Here is a 15,005-nt window from a genome sequence, read left to right on the forward strand (position 1 = left end):
CAACACTTCTTCACCAGTCTGTGATGGAGATGGAGTGGAGATTTGAGTTTCTGGCATATGAAGTAGTGGTGGTAATAACCATTTATCATGTTGTTCTTTAGCATTAATATTCCCTCTACTGTTTGACTGTAATTCTCTCCAGATTTAGCGTAATATTTTTTAATTTCCTCCTATCATGCCACAAAAGATTTTCATTTGTTCCACAAATATTTATTTGTATTTATTGAAATACTTATAATCAGACACGTTTTAGATATTGGAAGTAGAGCAATGAAACAAACAAAACAAAGCTCCTTCATGAAGCTAGTTAAGAAAACCATTTCAGTAGCTACACTGATGGTCTATTAATATCTGTATTGCTGAAAATTTACATTATTCTGGTTTTAAGTAAGAGTTACCTGTCTTGCATGTAAATCTTTCATGTATTCAGGAGATTTCTATCTTAAGTAACTGCATATTGCTACCTATTTACCATACTAATAAAGTACTCAACTGTAGCTTACCTTAAGTGTAGTAGTTAGCTTAATACATCGGGAAGGATATGAATGACATCAAGGTTATCAACTCTTGGCTTTGTTTCACATACAAATATATAAGTTAATACACTTTATTTTGCTTTTGTTTGTCTGTTTATTTTTGGTATTGGGAATCAAACTCAGGACCTTGTACTTAGCCAGGCAAGTGCTGTGCCGCTGAGCTATATCCCTAGCCCAGGTTAATACACTTTAATCTCATAGCCACAGATAACTAACCTAGGCCAATTCTCTTTCAGATGGACACAGTTGGAAACAAATCAGGGAATAATATATTGGATGTTAATTAACATCATTGAAAAAAGAACATCTATATCCTGCTGACGGCATTTAAAAAGCCTCCTAGACAGTCATGTTATTGTGATCAAACATAGCTCAAGGCATCTTTCAAACTGAAAGCTCTCTAAGTTTCCCTCTCTCTCTATCTGGCAAGAAGATCATAAAGGAGTACTTTTCAGTGGCTTTTCCTTGGTATCATAAAGTTATTTTCCTTGGATCAAATCCTTGGAAAAGGACCACAATCCTTTTTTGTATGTCACTGATGCTGCAACATAATCCTCTGTCTTCAGGATGGTTTCTTATTAATGCAGACAATTTCAGAGAGTAACAAAATGTAATGGGAGTGTTTTGTTTTAAGAATTTAAAGTGCCTCCCTCTGGCATTCATTTGCCTGACAGGGTTCCAAGGATGGGAGGGATTAAGAAAATCCTAGCCTAGACCTAGCACTTGGGAGGCTGAGGCAGGAAGATTACCATAAATTTGAGGCCAGCCTGGGTTACATAGTAAAACCCTGTCTTAAAAAAAAAAGAAAAGAAAAGAAAAAGAAAAACTTACCCAAGCCCAGGTGAGGTGGTGCATGCTCGTAAGTCCAGCATTCAGAAAGCTGCAGCAGAATGATTGTGAGGTAGAGACCAGCCTGGGCTACAATATCAAGTTCAAGTCTGACCTGGACAATGTAGCAAGATCCTGTTTCAAAAACAAAGCAAGCCCCTCATTTTAGGGGAAGAGAAGATTGCAAGACAGAAGGGAAAGGAAAGAGATACTCTGGACATTTACTGGATTCATGTTTGAATCCTAGATTATGGGAACTAAATTTTAAAAATGGTATGTAATATCCAGTAGAGCTGTTACTGTACTATTCTATGGACATTGGGACTTTAAAGCAGCTTTTTCAGATTGGCCATGTCATTAGTGAAACAAAGCTGGGCTTTCGAGTGCAGCCAATGTCATGTCACAGGAAGCAGGGTAGCATCACACCTAAGAGAGCACAGAAATATCACCTATGGGGGCTGGGGATTTAGCTCTGCGGCCTAAATGCAAGCAGGCAGTTGTGAGTTGGATCTCCGGTACCGATAAAAAAGAAAAAGACAAAAAAAAAATCACCTATGTCACCAACCTAGCATCAGCCAGTGGTACAGATTGATTTCAAGATGGCAGCTGTGTGGCAGAAGAGAGATTTCCAGTAGGGGCATAGGTGTTGTTGGGCATAGTAATTAAGAACAAAATTTCACAGGTTTCTCACTATTCCCATATTGCAGAGTCACAATATGGGAATAGGAGAGGCTAAGATGAACTCTGTAGTGCTGGTTCAGAGTTCAAAATATTAATAGGAGCACAGGACTTTATTAAGTGTGTGCACACTTGTGTGCTTGCATGCATATGTACATGTATGTCATTGTGTAATAACCGGTACTCTGAGAGGGCCTACAAGCAATGATAATCCTGTTTTGTTTTGTTCTGTTTTGATAAAGTGTCTTGCTAAGTGGACCAGGCTGGTCACAAACACTCAAATGACCCTCCTACCTCAACCACTTGTATACCTGGGCCTACAGTAGATGTCACAGCACCTAGTGAGATTCCAGTACAATTTAGCACACCTAGAATCCAGATCATTCTAATATTCTCCACTAAGGGAACTAGAGTTTTCTAGAGAAATGGCTAATTTCAAGATGTTTGCTACTAACATACAAGATAAACCTGGAAAATCTTGTAGTATCATAAAGTTAGGAAGCTCAAAAAATTTGAGGGACATGTCTCAACCAAGTAGTTTGAAATGATTACCACTATCCACAACAAGGACAATTTGAACATCAGTACCACCAACAATAGACTACAGCTCAGCATGGTGGCATATGCTTGCAATTCTAGCATTCATAGTGAGACCCTGTCTCAAAAAACAAAAAGCAAAACAATAGATTATAACACATTAAGTAAAATACGGATATATGAGTCCGTACTGGTACAGTCAAATCAATCATGAGAGAAGAAACTTGTCTTTCTGTATGTATGTAGTACTGATGCTAGGAATTAAACCCAAGGCCTTAGCACTGAAATACATTCTCAGTCCTTTTTTTTAATTTTTAATTTTGAGATAATGTCTTTCTAAGTGGCTAAGCAAGTTAGCCAGGCTGGACTTGAATTTATAATCCTCCTTCCCAGCCTCTCACAACTCTGAGATTACAGGTGTGTACCATCTTACAGATATGTGCCAGTGATGATTGTTAACTGAATCAGTTACTCTTATGATGGTTGCCAAACAGTGATCTTATATTTCTCTCATTTTAAAATATTTTTTTAGTTGGCATTCTATGATAAGAGCAAACTTTTCACCTGGTGTGGTGGTACATACTGGTAATCCTAGGGCTCTGGGAAGGTTCAAGCCTAGCCTGGCTAATTTAGCAAGATCCTGTTTTAAAACTACAAACAAAAAAACCAAAAAGGTCTTGGGACATAGCTCAATGCAAACACCCTGGGTTCAATCTCAGCACCAAGGAAGAAAAAAAATTATCAATTGAGTCTAAAACTAATGGCTAAAACTTGATGAAAATCAGTATCATAGTTTTGTCAGACAGGGTCTTGTTAAATTGTTCAAGCTGGGCTCCAACTTTCTACCCTCCTGCCTCAGCCTCCCAGAGCACTGGAATCACAGGCATTGCCACTGCTTGGCTGGGGGATTTTGGGGGGTTTTTTTTGCTTTTAACTTTATCTTCATGTTGGTTGACTGCAAGCATAAACTCCACACAACTCTCCTACCTGAACACTAGAAGAATACATTTTCTGATAAACAGGATGAATTCAAATAAATTCCAAACTGTTGCATAATATAGAGATAAAATATTTTGGCCCCAAAGCTCAAAGCTAATTAGAAGCAGCAGGGGCCACAGACTGATCTAGTTCCAGCCTTTCTTTGTGTTACGCTATTTGCTCACCCTGGTCTGTCAGTCCTATAGCACTTGCTGCAGGAAGCAGCCATATTGAAATACAAAATTTACTTGTTTCTTTTTTAAAAAGAAAAACAAATAAATGATTTATTCTAAGAATGTACAGGAACTTATATTCTAAACCTCCAGAAATACGTATTCTAGGAACTCTTATCACGTCAGAGCCCTATTTCAGTTTCTCTTTAATCTTTTTAAACATCCTGTTATATAAATTGCAGCTGCATTTATAGCAGGAAGAAAAAGATAATAATTGGTCAAACATCAAAAGCCGTTGGGTGGGTCTTCCACAGACCATCAGTCTTCTCCCCCACTGACACCCTGTTCTTAGGGATTCCCCCTTCCCAGCCACACTAATGTATTTTTTTGTTTGTTTGTTTCTTCTTTTTCCTTTCTCCTGAATAATTACTATGAATTTTTGCCAAGTCAGGATTTTTTCTCAGAAAGAAACCCCAATTAATAAAGAAGCAGACAAACAGTGCCCAAAGATAAGATGTAAACTTTTTGAGGGCCCAACCCTCCCTTTGATTTCTTTCCCCACACTGAGTGGGATTAATTGGTGGAACTACACGTCCTCAGCTCTGTAAGAGGGAGAAAAGTTGTTCCTGACCTGTGCTAGGAATTTTCTGTTGACTTCATGGAATGAATCTGGAGTTCTTTTCACCACCCAGTATTTATTAAGAACCGTACTAACTGTTCCATGTGGACTGTGAATCAAATATATGTATGTATACATACAAAGGAATTTCTTTTTATTTATTTATTTTAACAGGGTCTGGCTATATAGGTTGGATAGCCTTGAGCCTGTTATGTAACCCAAGCTAGACTCAGACTTACTGGCGATCCTCCTGTTTCAGCTTCCCAAGTAAGTGTTGAGGTTACAGGGGTGCGCCACCATGCCTGGCTCTTCTATAACCTTTCTGGCAAATAGTGACCAGTCAAACTCAGTTATTTGTTCTAACAAGGAAATAGTTCCCTATGGTGTGAGCAGCCATTGCACTGCTGAACAGTTCTTATCAGACCTTTACCTCTTAGATCACAATACTGTTTATATGTACATATGTATATGGTGTCACATTTCTGTAATCTTGCACTTGGTAAGAGAGGTAAGAGAGGCTTAGGTAAGAGAATCTCCATGAGTTCAAGGCTAACCTGAGCTGCATAGCGAGTCTCCGCCTCAAAAAAGAAAAAAATAAGCAACAACAACAAAAAAACGTTTGCTTCAGCTAGGCCAGCAGTGATGAGCCTATGGCTTACATGCTGCAACAGGCACATGGAGCCCTCCCTGTTGGCACGTGAGCCAATAACAGTTGTTTTTTCTAAACTGAAACTTCATTATTCAGGTTTAATTGCAGTACTGGCACTTTGCAATAAATAAGTGGGTAGGGCTGGGGAGATAGCTCAGCAGCACAGCAGCTGCCTGGAAAGCACAAGATCTTACGTTCAATTCCTAGTACCAATAAATAAGTAAGTAAGTGGGTTTTGGGTTGCAGTTTGGGTACTCATTTCTAGAAGTGTCATCATCACTAAGCTAGGCTGTGGTGGCAGATGCTGTAATCCAGGACTAGCATTTGGGAGGCTGAGACAGGAGGATCACCAGAAACCTAGAAATGTAGTGAGGCCCTGTCTCAAAGTTTAAATGGAGTGAGAGAGGTGCTGGATACAGCTCTAAGGGGAAAAAAATGTCTACCTGTCTTCCACAAGACATTTCTTCAGTTATTTGATAGCTACTAATCTATCACCAAGTCTCATAATGATCTTATAGATCACATTGAATGAACGCACAAATATCTAAAAGTTAACAGAAGTTAACTCCGGGAGACAACATTGTTGTTTTATTTATATGTGAAGCATAATTTTCACAATAAAACTTCCCTTAATAACATTGACACTAATGTTTTACATTTCTTCTAGACGCTATTTCCTAGCCTGTCTACCTAATTTTCTTTTCTTTTTTTTTTTGTCTTTTTCTTTTTTATCGGTACCGGGGATCGAACTCATGACTGCCTGCTTGCAAGGCAGGCGCTTATGCCGCTGAGCTAAATCCTCAGCCCCCTAATTTTCCAATAATAACCCTGAAATATAGTAACTATAATTATCCCTATTGCATAAATGAAACTAGGACTCAAGGTCACAGAACTAATAATATGTGGCTGAAGGCAACTGGAATCTTTTTTGTTTTGTTTTCTAAGAGTGGGTGTTGAGCTACTGTTGAGCCACTTCTCACAGAGCTACATCCCTATCCCTTTTTATTTTTTGAGACAGGATCTTGCTGAGTTGCTAAACTGCCCAAGCTGGACTTGATCATCCCCCTGCTTCAACCCTCCAGAGTGCTGGAATTATAGGTGTGCACCATCATGACTGGCTCAGGTATGTCTGATTTTTAATCTTTTTTTTTGTAATAAGAAAAATAATTTATTTCTTTTGGCAGCAAAGACTGGAGAGTATTTGTGGTATCCAGAAATTAATGCAATATGCTAGATTTGATTTGAACAGCACAAAGCACACAAAGATTATTATATCCTTTGATTGGTCACAGTGCAATCTATTGATGATCCAAAGTCTGCATTTGTACTTGTGCCAATTAATCTTTGTTATCAGTTTGACTGAACTTCTGAAGTGATGACTGGATGGTGAGGGCACTGACCTCATCAATGGTTAGCACATTGATGAATTCATAGCTGTATGCACTGTTAAGAGGTGGGGTCTTGTCCAGGAAGCAGGTCATGGGGGCATGATCTTGGGGGCTATATCTGATTCCTAATTCCATCTTCTTTGCTTCCCATTCACCATGAGTTAAGCAGATATTCTCCACTCCTTTTGTCAAGATGTTTCTGCCTTGGGGCCAGCTGACCATGAACTGAAACCTCAGGAAATGTGAGCTAAAATATACCTCTCCTCTATTTATAAGTTGTTTTCTTTCTTTTGTTTATTTATTTATTTTTGGAACTAGGAATCAAACTCATGACTTCATGCTTACCAGGCAAGTGCTATACCACTGAGCTACATGTCTTTCTCCCCACTACCTTTGGTCTTTTTGAAACAGGGTTTCATTATGCAATTCAGTTTGGCCTTGAATTCACTTTGCAGCCCAACCTGGCCTTGAACTCAACAATCCTCCTGCCTCAGCTTCCTGAGTGTTGAGATATCAGGCAGGTGGGGGGAGCACCGAACCCAGTCTTAAGAAATTTTAAGGGAAGTCTCTTAGTTTTTAGATACTCTTTAAAAATTCAGAATACAAATAAGATAATTGTTCAGCCCCATTGTTGAATTATAATGAAAGATGGCCTTCCAGTTAAGAGAAGCAGTTTACCATTTAATCTGAAAAATATTTTTGTGTTTGTTTTGTTTTGTTAAGGCAGTCTATGCAATTCAAATTGGCCTTGAAACTCCTGTGGAGCTCAGGCTGGCCTCAAACTCACAGTGATCCTCCTGCCTCAATCTCTCAAATGCTGAGATTATAGGCATGTGCTACCATGCCAGCTTGAGAAAAATTTTGTCAACTGTAATGATAACTGCAAAGAACACTATAAAGCATGTTTTTTTGTTGTTTTTAATAAAACAGTGGTAATCCTAGTTATTTGGAAGGTTGAAACAGAAAGATCACAAATTTAAGGCCAATGTGGGCCATTTAATGAGACCCTGTTTCAAAATAAATTTTTAAAAATTTGAAAATAAGTATTTTTAAAAGTAATCACTTTTTGTAATCACTTTCTGAATGACAAAATAGCCTATATTGAACATGTGCTTTTCTATTTATCTGTTGGTAACTTCATGAAAAATTAAATTGATAGATTGGTTACTGGGAGGGGTAAGAGACACTAGTGTAAAATAGGAAGAGGGAGGAAGGTAAAGTCAAAGAAAAAAGAAAAACAAAATAAAAACCAGAGAATTTTTTCCTTTTTTTAAAAAAATTTGTTTTGTGTTTCTTTCTTTGAAGATTTTTTTTTTCTGTAACTTCTAGTTGAGCCAATAATTTCCTACCATAGGTAAAATATTGTATTTGTCAGCCTTCTATTGCTGGGACAAAATACCTCTTACCCACAAGTAAACAGACGAGAGGTTTATTTTAGCTTCCAGTAACCCAGGTTGCAGTTCATGGTCAGCTGGCCCCAGGGCAGAAACACCATGGCAAAGGGAGTGGAGTAAATCTGCCTCAGACTCGCAATCTTTCTGCCTCTGCCTTCTGAGTGCTAGGATTATGGATGTGCCACCTTGCCTATTCCTAAGCTTCCTTGACAATAAACTAATGTAATTTATTTCCATCCATCCAGAAAATTGTTTTTAGACTGAGTAGGTCAGACCACGTTTTATACTTGTTTTTTTTTCTTTTTTTTTTTTTTATTTAAGGAGAAAAGAAAAGAAAAAAAAAAAAACAGTGAAGGGGTACAAGTTATACAGATTTACAGAAGAAAAAAATGCGCAGTAGGAAATCACTAGTTAATGGATTACATATTGCCATCTTAGAAATAATTGTTCAAGTCACAAAATTAAAGCTTGTAGAGTGGACATTCCAACAATGATACTGCAAACAGTTCTGTTCAATGATCCAATAAAACTCTGTGATATCATTTTCTATCTTATACACTTAAATATACATGCAGTTATATAGTTTAGAGCACTTTCTTTTCCTCTCTTTTGTACAATGACTATTACACATTTTGGGTTTCATTGCTCCCACGGTTCTTATTGCTTTTTTGGAAGAGAGTAAAACCAAATGTGACATAACAGAACAGAATCGGTCAAGTCAAAAGGGTGGACATAATAGATAATATAAAAACATAATACAAGGTGATCAACAATGGTTACCATAATGCCTCCCGCTGTTTCTAATAGAATTGCCTATATCATTAGTTGTAATACAATTGAACAAAACAGTAAAGAATAGAACCAACAAACCCAAAACATTGGAGACATTGTAGGTCTTCAAAAGTAGATAAAAGTCAACGAGAATGGGCGTTATAATGAATCTCATTATCTTCTCAGCTGATGCCTAAACTTTCGAACCTGATACTATCCAGCAAAACAGAATAGAGGAACCTCAGTCAAAAACAAGATGGTGAGAGTAATACAGGGCTTCAAATCGAGATAATAGAAAGTCAAAGTGGGTTACTATATTATATCCTGCTATTTTTCCCTTTAATTAAACGGATAAAAATAAAAAAGTAAATAATGGAGTGGAGATTGAGAAAAAAAGAGGGCATAACAGCGAAACAGGGCAGATCAAAACATAACCATTTAAGTAGAATAGTGTTTCACCACCAGATATTTCCGACCCAAAAGTAGTTACCATATTGACTCTTTCCTTGAAGTCCTTGAGTACAACTTCGTATACTGTAGCATTAAGTATATCAAAACAACGTAAAACCATTTAAGAGAATGACAGCATTATAGAGTATTTAGAATCGACTAACAGAAAATGAACAATGGTTTCTGTATAATCTCCTTGTCTTTAAAAGGTTCTTGCTTATACTATCGTACATAATAAAATTCCATAAGATACAACCTGTTTAGACCATTGGAGACAGAAGAACAAAAGCTAGATGAGACTTCAAAACAAGATGATACTAAATCAGTATTACCTATTAAGATGTCATTTTCTCCAAAATAGCTGTTCCTATCATCCAATCTTCTCTGTCTCATTTCTGTTGAGCTCTTTTTCTGTCAGTAGCTGTCAGTTTGTCTTCTTCATTTTGTTCTCTGCTCCATTCATTGTGGCCTCCCCGCCACTATTTCTGGGTTCTTTGTATTTTTCTTTTTTTAGAATATCCTGCAATACTTTCTGTAGGGTTGAATTGGTGGTTGCAAATTCCCCCAGTTCCTCTTTATCCTGGAAGCACCTCGTTTTTCCATCAATTTCCAGGGACAGTTGTGCAGGATATCTCAATCTTGGCTGGAGATTATTATCTTTCAAAGCTTGAATTATTTCCCCCCATGCTCTTCGTGATTTGATGGTTTGTGAAGAGAAATCTGCTGTAATTCTGATGGGTGTTCCCTTGTAAGTGGTCTGTTTCTTGTCTCTTACAGCTTTTAATATTCTGTTCTTGTATTGAATTTCTGGAATTTTTATTATTATATGCCTGGGTGTTACTCTGTTTGGGTTGTAGGTAGCTGGGGTCCTGTATGCCTCATACATCTGAGTATCTTTACCTTTTGCTAAATTAGGAAAATTCTCCTGGATTATTTCTGTGAGTAGCTTTTGTAGTTCACTTGTTTGTGTCCCTACTTCTTCTTTTATGTTCTTAATCCTTAAGTTATGGCTCCTCTTATCATCTTCTTGTCTTTGTATTATTGCTGTTTGTTTCTTTGTTATTTTTAAGAAGTTTTTCATTTCATTCTCCCATATTACAAGTCTGCCCTCCAGTTCAGATAGTCTGTCCTTAGTTTCTTTCAAGCTGTTATGCCAGTCTTGGATAGACTTCTTAATTTCTTGATAGTCCCTTTGAACCTGCTTCACATACTCAATGCTTTCTCTGTTTTCTCCATCAAGCAATTCTCCCCTCTTTTTCTGTTCTTCCATTCCACCATCTGTTTTTTCCTGGGTGGTGCTTAGCATTTCTCTAACTATTCTGCATACTTCTAGCTTCAGGTCGTTGATAACTTCATTCCTGAATTGGTCTATGAGGCTCTCTATATGGTGCTTAATGTATATTGGTGCGGTGTCCACTATTGCCTGTTTCTCAGGATTGGGGGCCGAGGAGCCTTTCTTGTTGCTTCCCTTTCCCATATTTTCTGTTCCTTATAAAATGCAAGCTTACATAGGAGGCCCGGCTTCCCTGCCTGTCAGCCGCAGCCTGATCAAATTGCGCTGGCTAGTTGTTCCCGCCCACCGCTGCGCACCAGGGAGTTGCGGAGGAGGCAGCCTACGGCGGGAGTCAGTTGCTCCTCCGGGCCACCGTCAGGCTCTGGGATCTGGGTTAGGCCAGCCTAGGGAGTCTGCCAGCAGCGTCATGCAGGCCAGGCACTTTTCACCAATCCCGTCTGAGAGGGGGATGTGTGGCTGGAGTCGCCACCGCGCCCTGCTCTTACAGGACTGCCGGAGCCCAGAAAGTCCTCCGCTGGAGTCAAACTGTGGTAGGGGGTCAGTTTCTCACTCACCTCGCCACCAGTCAGTTTTCGTGTATGCCTCCTTGTCCATCCTGTTTTCGACTCCGTTCGCAGACTCCCGTTCCCAGAGTTTCTGCGCGTCTCTCCTTGCCGAGCCGCTGTGGAGGCAGCCAGCCGCCGGGCGGTGGGAAACCCAAATCGCGGTTTCCAATGGCGCGGGGTCGAGCCTCTACACCGAGTCTTTTCTGTTCCTATTTTAGCGCCAGGACTGTATTCTAAGTTGGTTTCTCTCAGCCCAGTTCGTTCCTGAGTCAGCAGAGCATATCTCTACCGGTTCGTGTCTCCTTAGTCCGCATCATTCCTGGCCTCTGAGCCGAGCCTTTCAGAGAGCCTCGGGTAGTTGCTGTTGTCTGTCCGCCATGTTCTCCCGGAGTCCCACGTTTTATACTTGTAATAAATACATGCCATATCACACATGTAGGATTAGATTTTGAGTCACTATGCCCAGCCAGTCTTAGCTTTTAACTCTACCCAATAGTTTACCTGGTTTTGAAATACATATAAACAGAATAATACGGCCTATTTTCTTTTTTGTGTGTGTTTTCTTTATTTCCCTTAACATTATCTCTGCAAAATTTGTCATGTGTTACATAGCACTAGTAGTTCATTTATTTTCATTGCTGTACTATAGTGTATAAATAATAAGCAGCAATTCATTATCTATTCTGTTGTTCAAGGGTTTTCAAGTACTTTTGAACAGAGAATCTGCCACCATATTCCCAGTTTTGTGTCACTGGAAATTTCAGTGAAGTGGAGTATAGTGGCACACACCTGTAATTCCAGCATTTGGGAGGATACAAAATGAATTCAAGGCCAGCCTGAGCAAAATAGTGAAATCCTGTCTCCAAAAGACAAAAAAAAAAAGCCAACAACAAAGGCAAGACAAGCCAGAAGTGTGGTACCTACTCCTAGTCTGGGCACTAGCAATGTTGAGGCAATTCAAGGCCAGCTGGACACACAGCAAGATCCTATCTTTAAAAAGCAAAGCAGGTGGGCCAGGGATGTAGCCAGCAGCACAGTGCCTGCCTGGCAAGCATGAGGTCCTAAATTCAATTCTCATGCAAAAATAAATAAATAAATAAAAGCAAACAAACAAAACCAAGCAAAGAGGGTATGACCTGCTTCTATAATGAAGAGTATATCCTGGCTAACCTATGCTTTGCTTTCACTCCTTGAACAACACCAACAAAAACAAGCAAACAAACAAGAAACTTGGATGATTGTAACATTTCTATCGACACACAAATTAACTGCCTTTTAGCTGTTTGACAGACCATACAAACTTGTATCAGCCCACTGAAGATCTCTCTTTAGGTTAACCTCAGAACACTAATAAGTATGTATTAGTTAAGTAAATTTGTTCAATTTGTTAAAATTTTAGCTATCTATAGTACAATTCAACATACATTTCTGCACCTCATCCAGTTCAGTTTAACAAATATTTATCAAAACTATTGCATTCCCCTGGGCACAGTGAAACATGCCTGTGATCCCAGCACTTCGGGAAGCTGAGGCAGCAGGATCACTGTGAGTTCAAGACCTAGCCTGGGCTTCATAGTTCAAAATCATCCTGAACTATATAGTGAAACCCTATCTCAAAAAAACAAAGCACAAAAGTCTTTTATGTTCTGGTACTGACTGGGATGAGAGCAGTGAACAAAAACAGACCAGACCCATGCCCTTGTGGAATTTATATTCTGCTCATTCTTCTGAGTAGCTGGGATTAGAGTTATTCTAATTGATGAGATAGATGAAAATAAAAGTCAAGTAATTCAGACTTCTTTATATGCACAGTGAAAGCGAAATAGGCTGACACTATAGAGACCAAGGAGGAAGTGGACAAATTTAGAAGAGGCTGATCTTGTGAAGACTGGGATGTGAAATTACAGGCAAGGGACACAGAGAAAGCAGAGGCCAGGAGGAGAAGGGCTTCAAGACCCAGGAAAGCCTGTGTGCCCAGAGCAAAATGCAGAGACAAACAGAAGAAAGGTGAGTGGGATCTAGGTTATTCACTGTCCAAGTGTGTGTGGGTCAGGGGAGGATCTAACCCAGAGCCTTCACATTGATCTGCATCCTCACATCCTCAGTCATTTTAATTTTAATTTTGAAGCAGTCTTGCTAATCCACTAAGATACCCAGGCTGGTCTCAAATTTTGTGCAAAATTTTACTACCTCAGCCTCCTAGAATGCTATGATAATAGGCAAGAGCTACGTTATTTGGCTTATTTAGAGTATTAAACTACTTTTATTACAAATGTATTGGTGAGATGGACCAGGAGATGCACCACCTAGCTCCTCTTTAAGACAGGATCTGATGTCCAGACAGGAAGATTGTGGTCCACAAAAAGCCTTGAATTGACAACTCTGTCAGCATTAACCTCAACCACAAAGAGTCCTACTGCTTAAGGACATAGAATTCTCAGGCAGCCCACATCTAGGGACTGAGAAAAGTTGTAATAAAGCCACACCAGAGTATAAGGGATAAGTCTGTAGTCCAGTAGATGGGAAGCTGAGGCAGGGGGATCTTGAATTCAAGGCCAGCCTGAGCTATATAGCAAAGCCTTGTCTCAAAACATAAAAGGATAGAATAAAACCCCAACCATGTCCCATTCTGATCAATTCTTTTTTCTTCCTTTTTACATTTTGTTTCATTTCTGAGATTTAATCCTTGGACACTGAGCCAATCCCCCTTGCCTTTTCTATTTTCTATTTTGAGACAGGGTCCTGCTAGGTTGTCCAGGCTGAACCTGAACTTACTATCTTCAATCTCAGCCTTCTCAGTAAGTGGGGTTACAGTCATGTGCCACCCCGCCTGCCTCATTCTGATCAATTCTTGTTTCAGAGCTCCCTGATGGATTGGCCAGAGCTTTGCTAAGCTATATCACTAATTCTTTTCTCTGCCACTTTCGTCTCTTCTCACTTTCTTTCACAAATATTAAACCTTAACAAGCAAGATGTGGTGGCACATGCCATAACCCCAGCACTGGGGAGGCTAAAGAAGGAGGACTATTGGGTCCTGACCTAGATCCACACTCTCCCAGACTGTATATGGCGAAGGCTTAAATAAGATAAGACAAGTAGTATGATTTTAGGGTGCCAGGAGGATCCAAGCCCTTTAGCTGAATTTGAGACTCTGAGGGCTAAGACAAAGACTTCTCTGGACCACAATTTTTATTAGATCCAAAACAAAGAGCAGGGAAACTGAGGAAAGCACAGGAAAGGAGCAGGCCCTTGGGAGTCATTTCAAAGACTTCTCCAAGTAGTAAATTATGCCAATTGAGGAGAACCATCTTATCTTCATGATGACATTTATGGTAGGAGTGCCACTGCAAGAGTGAGAGTCCTTTAGCTGCAGTCTCTATTTACTCAATTTGTGCTGAGGCCAAGGTGTTGCAGCTGTGGCCTTATCTTGCCCTTTGAGGTATCTCTGGCCTCACAGGCCACTACAGGCCTCAGCCAGGACCAGTGATTCATAGAGGTTCACTTACTATGAATCAGCTCCTGTTGCCAGGCAAGAGGCCTAGGCCTAGGACAGACTCACAGATAAATATAGAAAGCCAATTAGTTAATTTTAAATCCTGCTCAGAGCCACTTCACAGTGGTCTCCAACAGAGGACTGCCTTAAATTCAACACCAGCCTGGACCACAGAGTGAGACTATCTCAAAAAAATACTAAACAGCCAGGGATGTTGCTCAGTTGCACAACATCTGCCTGGTAAGAGCAGAGTCATGACTTCAATTCCCAGTCCCACCCCTTCCAAACAAAAACAAAACAAAAACAAAAACAACAAAATCTTTTTTTCTTTCAGTACCGGGGGTCGAACTCGCGACCGCCTGCTTGCAAGGCAGGTGCTTATGCCACTGAGCTAAATCCCTAGCCCCAATAACAAAAATCTTAACAAATATCTCAGTCCCAAACTTTATCTCTGCATCTATGGTAAACCCAGCCTGTAACAAAAGTCACTGAAGGATTTTTTTTTTAAAAGATCCAGGCATGGGGTGTGTGTGTGTGTGTGTGTACTCCTATAATCCTAGCACATAGGAGGCCGAGGCAGAAGAATGATCAAGAATTCAAGAGCACTCCAGGGGACATAGTGGGACTCTGTTTCAAAAACAACATAGGGCTGGGGGTATGGTTTAGTGGCAT

General features: G+C 39.7%; 1 long non-coding RNA gene across 14 annotated transcripts in view; it reads left to right on the forward strand.

Annotated features, from left to right (window-relative positions):
- The window catches only part of LOC106025564 (uncharacterized), a 72,083-nt gene that overhangs the window by 37,047 nt on the left and 20,031 nt on the right, over window positions 1-15,005 (forward strand). For 10 of the 14 annotated variants that reach the window (XR_002788983.2, XR_010049583.1, XR_010049600.1 and 7 more), the window contains 2 exons: window positions 6,017-6,121; window positions 12,653-12,847. This is a non-coding gene — a long non-coding RNA (uncharacterized LOC106025564). Of the gene's footprint in view, window positions 1-6,012; window positions 6,122-6,552; window positions 6,629-8,737; window positions 8,811-12,652; window positions 12,848-15,005 lie in introns of all 14 variants that reach the window. The other 4 variants (XR_010049588.1, XR_010049587.1, XR_010049592.1 and 1 more) reach the window with 4 other exon arrangements.

Source organism: Cavia porcellus, unplaced genomic scaffold (assembly GCF_034190915.1).
Source record: "Cavia porcellus strain 051 isolate PalLab524CR breed Dunkin Hartley unplaced genomic scaffold, mCavPor4.1 scaffold_1, whole genome shotgun sequence".
In the NCBI taxonomy this organism is placed as follows: Eukaryota; Metazoa; Chordata; class Mammalia; order Rodentia; family Caviidae; genus Cavia; species Cavia porcellus.